The sequence below is a fragment of the Hemitrygon akajei genome, chromosome 9 (genome assembly GCF_048418815.1).
Source record: "Hemitrygon akajei chromosome 9, sHemAka1.3, whole genome shotgun sequence".
Lineage (NCBI taxonomy): Eukaryota > Metazoa > Chordata > Chondrichthyes > Myliobatiformes > Dasyatidae > Hemitrygon > Hemitrygon akajei.
In genome coordinates, this window is record NC_133132.1 from 23,587,747 (window position 1) to 23,596,880 (window position 9,134).

A 9,134-nucleotide genomic window follows, 5' to 3' on the forward strand; every position below is an offset into this window, starting at 1 on the left:
GTCGACGTTCCAGGCCCAGACGCTTCATCAGGAACCCTTATTAAGATTTTCAGCATCTGCAGAATCTCTAATGACAGTTATCTCAATCTCAATGTCTTCTATCTCAATGCTCCGTGCAATGCTTTAATCAATATGACAGGATGCAAGATAAGATTTTCTCTGTATCTTGGTACATGTGGCAATAATAAACCAAACCAATTCCATTTCGACTTTCATCCATTTTCACAAATAGTGTTTTCCTGTAATTCACGTACTCAGTTCGTCCATATAATACACGTTTACATTATTATGTACCCTTCTAAACAGCATCTGGACACACCTCAATCTCACCCACTCTCTGTTACCTTTACCAATTCCCCCCCTCCCTCACTCTACTTTCCCTCTCTCTAATGCTTTCCCGTTCCTTCTCCGCCCCACCCACCTCCCATTGATCACTCTCTTCAACTCCTTCCCTCTCTCCCATCTTCTCATGCAAAGTGGGAATTCCAGCCGTCGAGGCCTAGGCTGGGAAGGAATGAAAGACGTTGGGCTCGGTATAGCCAGCAGTTCTCGGGGGAGAGATCAGAACCGGTACCGGCCGTCGTCCGTCCTTCCTGGTTAGGAGTAGGTTGTCTGTCGGTCCGGATTGGGCAGGGGAAGCAGTCGGGAATACTTAACAAATGAGAACCCCGCAGGAAGGGAGGTGGGAAAATCCAACACATTTCTCCAACAATTAGGCTCCTCGCTGGGAAGTCAGAGTGAAGGAGACCGGATCGGGGTAGCTGATAACATGTCAGAGTGGTCTACAGAGATTGACTTGCGTTTAGCAGCGCAGCCGTTTCATCGTTCTGGAGACGGGAGTTGGATTCTGACCTCGGCTGCTGAGGTGTGGTATGGAATCTGTAACGTTTTCCCAGTTTCACCCGGGTGTTCCAGTTTTCCCCAAAATCCCATAAACGTGAGGGGAGGGATGTAGTTCGTGTAAGTGAACGCGGTCTCAAAGGGGCGAAGGACCTTGGGGATACAAAAAGCTTATCATTCAGTGACGAACATCCTGAAATGTGGTTCCAACTGTAATGGAGGCAACAAGATGGTTAATTTTCCGTAAAGACAAAGCGGGCGATCAGCTGTTTTAGTGACGTGTGTTGGGAGACAGGATGGCTCTTACACCATCCTCCCAAGACAGTCCAATAGCTTCTCACTTTGAACCAACAATGAAGAAGGGACACCAGTGGCTCTACTTTGTTAGAAGTTCCAGGAGATATGGTATGTCATCAACTTTTCTTCAAAATTTCTATAGATGTGCAATGGAGAATATTCTGACTGGTTGCTTCACTGCCTGATACGGAGCCTCCAATGTGCAGGATTACAGGACTACAGAGGCGTTGTAAACTCAGCCAGCTCCATCATGGAAACAACCCTCCCCACCATCAATGACACCCTCAAGTGACAGTGCCTCAGAAAGATGGCATCTGTCACTAAGGACACTGAACATCCGGAACACGTCTTCTTGTCATTACTACCATCGGGGAGGCTGTACAAGAGTCTGAAGACCCACATTCAATACTTGAGGAACAGTTTGTTCCCCTCTGCATCAGATTTCTCAGTGACCCATGAACACTACCTCATTATTTCCCTTTGCACTATCTATATGTTTGACTATCTATCTATCTGTCTATACATCTGTCTGTCTATCTATCTATCAATTTGTCTGTCTGTCTGTATCTATCTGTCTATCTACCTATCTGTCTGTTGATATGTCTATCTGTCTATCTATATGTCTTGTCTGTCTATCTGCCTGCCTATATGTTGGTCTGTCTGCTTATCTGTCTGCTGTATGTCTGTTTGTCTATATGTTTGACTGTCTGTCTATATGTTTATCTGTCTGTCTGTCAGACTATATGCCTGCCTGTCTATCTACCTGTCTGTCTATCTGTCTGTCTGTCTGTCTGTCAGTCAATCTATCCATCTGTCTAAATGTGTGTCTGTCTGTCTATCTATCTATATGTCTGTCTGTCTGTCTATATGTCTTTCTGTCCAATTGACTGTCTGTCTATATGTCTGTCTAACTGTATGTTTATCTGTCTGTCTTTATGTCTGTCTGTCCATCTACCTGTCTGACTATATGTCTGTCTGTCTAAGGTACCCCATGCGAGGTTTATTGAGAAAGTAAGGAGGCATGGGATCCAAGGGGACATTGCTTTGTGGATCCAGAACTGGTTTGCCCACAGAAGGCAAAGAGCGGTTGTAGATGGGTCAAGGTCGGTGACCAGTGGTGTGCCTCAGGGATCTGTTCTGGGACCCTTACTCTTTGTGATTTTTATAAATGACCTGGATGAGGAAGTGGAGGGATGGGTTAGTAAATTTGCTGATGACACAAAGGTTGGAGGTGTTGTGGATAGTGTGGAGGACTGTCAGAGGTTACAGTGGGACAATGATAGGATGCAAAACTGGGCTGAGAAGTAGCAGATGGAGTTCAACCCAGAAAAGTGTGAAGTGGTTCATCTTGTTAGGTCAAATATGACGGCAGTATGGAGGATCAGAGAGATCTTGGGGTCCGAGTCCATAGGACGCTCAAAGCAGCTGTGCAGGTTGACTCTGTGGTTAAGATGACATACAGTGTATTGGCCTTCATCAATCATGGAATTGAAATTAGGAGCTGAGAGGTAATGTTGCAGCTATATAGGACCCTGGTCAGACCCCACTTGGAGTACTGTGCTCAGTTCTGGTCGCCTCACTACAGGAAGGATGTGGAAACCATAGAAAGGGTGCAGAGGAGATTTACAAGGATGTTGCCTGGATTGGGGAGCATGCCTTATGAAAACAGGTTGAATGAACTTGGTCTTCTCTCCTTGGAGCGACGGAGGATGATAGGAGACCTGATAGAAGTGTACAAGATGATGAGAAACATTGATCATGGGGATAGTCAGAGGCTTTTTCCCAGGGCTGAAATGGCTGGCACAAGAGGAAACTGATTTAAGGTGCTTGGGAGTAGGTGCAAAGGAGATGTCGGGGTAAGTTTATTACGCAGAGAGTGGTGAGTGTGTGGAATGGGCTGCCGGCAATGGTGGTGGAGTCAGATATGATAGGGTCTTTTCAGAGACTTTTGGATAGGACATGGAGCTTAGAAAATTAGAGGGCTATGGGTAACCCTAGTAATTTCTAAGGTAGGGATATGTTCGTCACAGCATTGTGGGCCGAAGGGCCTGTATTGTGCTGTATGTTTTTTATGTTTCTATGTCTATCTGTCTGTCTATCTTTCTGTCTAGATGTCTGTCTGTATGTCTATCTGTCTATCTGTCTGTCTGTATGCCTATGTAGCTATCTGTCTGTCTATCTATCTGACTCTGTCTGTCTATCTATCTGACTATGTCTGTCTGTCTATCTATCTATCTATCTATCTACCTATATGTCTATTTTCTGTCAGTCTATCTATCTATCTGCCTATAGGTCTGCCTGTCTGTATATATGTATGTCTGTCTATATATCTATCTGTCTATCTATCTGCCTATCCATTTGTCTATCTATCTATCTGTCTATAAGTCTGTCTGTTTATCTGTCTGTCTGCCTATCTATATTTTTCCCCCTGGGATTCAAGTGCAACCTGTCCTTTTTGTACAGGTCACAGCTGCCCCAAAAGAGGTCCCAATGATCCAGAAATCTGAATCCCTGCCCCCTGCTCCAATCCCTCAGCCATGCATTTATCCTCCGCCTCATCCTATTCCTATTCTCACTGTCGTGTGGCACAGGCAGTAATCCCTAGATTACTACCTTTGCGGTCCTGCTTCTCAACTTTCTTCCTAACTCCCTGTAGTCTTTTTCTACCTTTTTTCCCTTTTCTTACCTCTTTGATTGGTACCAATATATACCACAACCTCTGGCTGTTCTGCCTCCCACTGCAGGATATCTTGGACACGATCTGAAACATCTCGGACCCTGGCACCTGGGAGGCAAACTACCATCTGAGATCCTTTCCTGTGTCCACAGAATCACCTGTCTGACCCCTGCCCCTATCACCACTACCTTCCTCTTCCTTCCCCTACTCTTCTGAGCCACAGAGCCCAGGCACAAGGCAGGGTCAAGGCCAAGGTCTTTGAGCTTCTTGTCGAGCCTGGAGGGAATTATGGTGTTAAATGCTGAACTGTTGTCCAAGAACAGCATTCTCACATAAGCATCCCTCTTCTCCATGTGTGTAAATCTGTGTAGATCTGTGGCTATTACGTCATCTGTTGATCGGTTGTGTCGGTATGTGAATTGTAGGGGGTCCAGTGTGGGTGGCAGCAAGCAGCAGATGTAATCCTTGACCAGCCTCTCAAAGCATTTGCTTATTATTGATGTGAGTGCGACAGGACACCAGTCGTTCAGATATGTTACCTTGGTCTTTTTGGTTACAGGGACATTGGTGGATGTTTTGAAGCATGAAGGCACTCTACACTGGGAGAGGACGAGATTAAAAATGTCTGTAAACACACCTGCCAGTTGTGCCGCACACATCCCGAGTACCCAGCTCGGATGCCGTCCGGTTCCACAGCCTTGCGAAACACCTGTGTACTTCAGCCTCAGAGATGACCAAAAGGCAGCTCTCCGCGGGGACTCAGTGTTGGTGACATCAAACTGAGCATAAGAAAGATTTAGCTCATCTGGGAGAGAGGCAGCGATGTTGGAAACTCCACTGCGTTTAGCTTTGAAGTGTACGATGGTGTGCAGACCTTGCCATAAGCTGCGTGTGTTGTTGGAGAGCTGCGTCCAGATCATGAGGCAGAGAGAAAATAAGGTGTTGCTCCTCCAACTAGAGCAGCCTCATTGTGGCAGTAGAAAAGGCCATGGATTGATGTGTCAGAGTAGGAATGGAGAGCAGAATTGAAATGGGTTGTCATTGGGAAAACCCAGTGTTCAGACAGGTCCTCCCTCAAAAACACAATACTGGATATTTGTGATCAGCCCCCATGTTTCCAAGTGTAGTGTAATCTTGTCCCTCAGAATTTTCTCTGAAAAGCTCCTTACTTTGTTATCACTGTTCTTAAGAGAATATTTGATTTCCCAAATGTCAAGTGACTAACTTAATCCCGTTGTGTAATATTCCTGCTAAGGTACCTTTGCCAGAATTCTGCAATTGTTCACAATAATCTCCAGACAGCTCCATTCTGAAAGTTAGAAGTAAACCTATAGATTTGGTGTGATTAGATGCAAGGCACAGAAGATAGTTTGGGGAGAGAAGAACACACAGAAACCAAGATCAAACCATAGATCCACAATGGTGGCTGCTAATCGAGAAGTTTGTTTTTTAAGGAAATTATTTTCCTGCCAGAATTGCCACTATAGCATTTTCTTTCTTAATGTTAACTTCCAACTAGATTAGGCATTGACTGTTAAGTATTTACATTATGAACACAGTGTTTAACCATTAGCTTTAATACCCAACAGCAGGAACCTCCGTCATATTATGGCTGGCCCTAATGAGGTTTGAAGATCAGTGTCGATGCTGTAATTCAATCATTAAGTAAACTCCCAGTGGATCACTGTCTAAGTATCCAACCTCAACACGAATCACCTTAGCCCCACCATATGGATCCCCATCAAAAAAGAGGAAGGCCAAGATGGAACTGATTAGGATGGTGGGATCCAAACTTCGATCCAAGCAGCCTGTGCTGAACTCTTATTCTGCCTGGTCCCACCCAGCCATCCGTCTATTTAAATGTTGAATCCACCACTTCAGCTGCCAGCTCGTTCGCCACTCTCATCACCCTCTGGGTGACGAAGTTCCCTCTCAGGTCCCCCTTAAATATTTCACCTTTTGACCTCCACCTTTCGGGAGTGGGGAAGGTCACGCAGTAACATTCACGCTTACATTTTAAATAAACTGGTAAAACTTTAAGCAACGTCATAGAGAAATATTCCAGGCTGCTCCACAGAACCATCATTAGACAAGTGTTTACATTCCAGAGCTCAGGGCCCGTGCAGCTGAAGGCAAGTCCATGTTTGTACATGTTTGTAGTGGAGAGGGGAGAGGGAAAGGGTAATGGGGAGATGGGAGAGTGGAGAGGGGAAAGAGGAAAGGGGAGAGGGGAGAGTGGAGAGAGGAAAGGGGAGAGGGGAGAGTGGAGAGAGGAAAGAGGAAAGGGGAGAGGGGAGAGGGGAAAGAGGAAAGGGGAGAGGGGAGAGTGGAGAGAGGAAAGGGGAGAGGGGAGAGGGGAGAGGGGAGAATGACTTCTGTGAACACACACCTCACACCTCAACAAGCAGCATTGCCCTCAGCTGACTAAGAGGATCTTCCTTCAAACAGCATGATTATAGCCCTCACTGCTGTGCATAATCATCCAGACTGTTGATGAGTTGTTATCAGTGGACAGACTCAACACTGCTGTATTGTCCTAGCAGGCTCAGTGAATCATTTGAGCCTAGGGTTTTGTCGCAGAGAAGCTTTGGAACTAAGGATGATTAAAAATGAGAATGTGTATTTGCAGTTTGTCTTTTCTAGCACATTGGTTGTTTGTCAGTCTTTGTTCTTGTGTGTAGTTTTCTGTTGATTCTGTTGTAGTTTTTTAATCTACTGTGAATGGCTGAAAGAAAATGAATCTCAGGGTAGGATATGGGGACATAAGTGAACTTTATATGTGCCGAAGAATGGTGTGGTGACCTGTCTCAATGACTGTTGCCCAGTAGCACTTACATTCACTGTGATGAAGTACTTTGAGAGCTTGATGATGAAACACATCAACTCCTGCCTGAGAGGCGACTTGGATCTGCTCCAGTATGCCTACTGACACAACAGGTCCACAGCAGATGTCATCTCAGTGGCTCTTCACTCAACCCGGGAACATCTGGGCAGCAACAATGTATACATCAGGATGCTCTTTATTGACTACAGCTCGGCATTCCCTCACAACTAATCATCAATAAACTTCAAGACCTTAGCCTCAATACCTCCTTGTGCAACTAGATCCTAGAAATCCTCAGTTGCAGACCTCAGTCAGTTCAGATTGGCAAAATTACCTCTTCCACAATCTCCATCAGCACAGCTGCACCACAAGGCAGTGTGCTTAGTTCTACTCATTGGCTGTGAGGCTAATGTCATATTCAAGTGCAATTATAAAGAAAGCATGGCAGCACTTTTAACTTCCTTTAAAGTTCCTTTAAAAACATGAAAAGATTTGGCATGACATCTAAGACTTGGACAAACTTCTACAGATGCATGGTGGAGAGGATATTGACTGGTTGTACCACGGCTTGGAATGGAAACACCAATACCCTTGAATGGAAAATCCTACAAAAGTAGTGGATACGGCCCAGTCCATCACAGGTAAAGCCTTCATCACCATTGAGCACACCCACATGGAGCATGTCACCAGAAAGCAGCACCCATCATCAGGCACCCCACCATCCAACACCCAGGCCATGCTCTCTTCTCATTGCTGCCATCGGGAAGAATTGTACAGGAGCCTCAGGACTCACACCACCAGGTACAGGAACTGTTCTTACACCTCAAACATCAGGCTCTTGAGCCAAAGGGGATAGCTTCACTCAACTTCACTTGCCCCATCACTGAACTGTTCCCACACTTTCAGGGACTCTCATCTCAGGTTCACACTATTTATTACTTTTTTCTTATACTTATATTTGATAGATAGAGATAGATAGATAGATACTTTATTCATCCCCATGGGGAAATTCAACTTTTTTCCAATGTCCCATACACTTGTTGTAGCAAAACTAATTACATACAATACTTAACTCAGTAAAAAAAAATATGATATGCATCTAAATCACCATCTCAAAAAGCATTAATAATAGCTTTAAAAAGTTCTTAAGTCCTGGCGGTAGAATTGTAAAGCCTAATGGCATTGGGGACTATTGACCTCTTCATCCTGTCTGAGGAGCATTGCATCGATAGTAACCTGTCGCTGAAACTGCTTCTCTGTCTCTGGATGGTGCTATGTAGAGGATGTTCAGAGTTTTCCATAATTGACCGTAGCCTACTCAGCACCCTTCGCTCAGCTACCGATGTTAAACTCTCCAGTACTTTACCCACGACAGAACCCGCCTTCCTTACCAGCTTATTAAGACGTGAGGCGTCCCTCTTCTTAATGCTTCCTCCCCAAAACGCCACCACGAAGAAGAGGGCGCTCTCCACAACTGACCTATAGAACATCTTCAGCATCTCACTACAGACATTGAATGACGCCAACCTTCTTAGGAAGTACATTCGACTCTGTGCCTTCCTGCACGAGGCATCTGTGTTGGCAGTCCAGTCTAGCTTCTCGTCTAACTGTACTCCCAGATACTTGTAGGTCTTAACCTGCTCCACACATTCTCCATTAATGATCACTGGCTCCATATGAGGCCTAGATCTCCTAAAGTCCACCACCATCTCCTTGGTCTTGGTGATATTGAGACGCAGGTAGTTTGAGTTGCACCATATCACAAAGTCCTGTATCAGTTTCCTATACTCCTCCTCCTGTCCATTCCTGACACACCCCACTATGGCCGTGTCATCAGCGAACTTCTGCACATGGCAGGACTCTGAGTTATATTGGAAGTCTGATGTGTACAGGGTGAACAGGACCAGAGAGAGTACGGTTCCCTGCGGCGCCCCTGTGCTGCTGACCACCGTGTCAGACCTACAGTCTCCCAACCGCACATACTGAGGTCTATCTGTCAAGTAGTCCACTATCCAATCCACCATGTGAGAGTCTACTCCCATCTCCGTTAGTTTGTGCCTTAAGATCTTGGGCTGGATGGTGTTAAAGGCACTAGAGAAGTCAAGGAATGTAATCCTCACAGCACAACTGACCCCCTCTAGGTGAGAGAGTGATTTGTGCAGCAAATACGTGATAGCATCCTCCACTCCCACCTTCTCCTTATACGCAAACTGAAGAGGATCCTGGGCGTGCCTGGTTTGTGGCCTCAGATTCTGTATTATCAGCCGCTCCATGGTCTTCATCACGTGCGACGTCAAGGCAACAGGTCTGAAGTCATTCAACTCCTTTGGTTGTGGTTTCTTCGGTACCGGGACAATACAGGATGTTTTCCACTGTCTGGGTACTCTTCTCTGCTCCAGGCTCATGTAGAAGATGCGCTGTAGTGGTTCTCCCAGCTCAGTCGCACAGGCCCTCAGTAATCGTGGGGAAACTCCATCCGGTCCAGCCGCCTTGCTG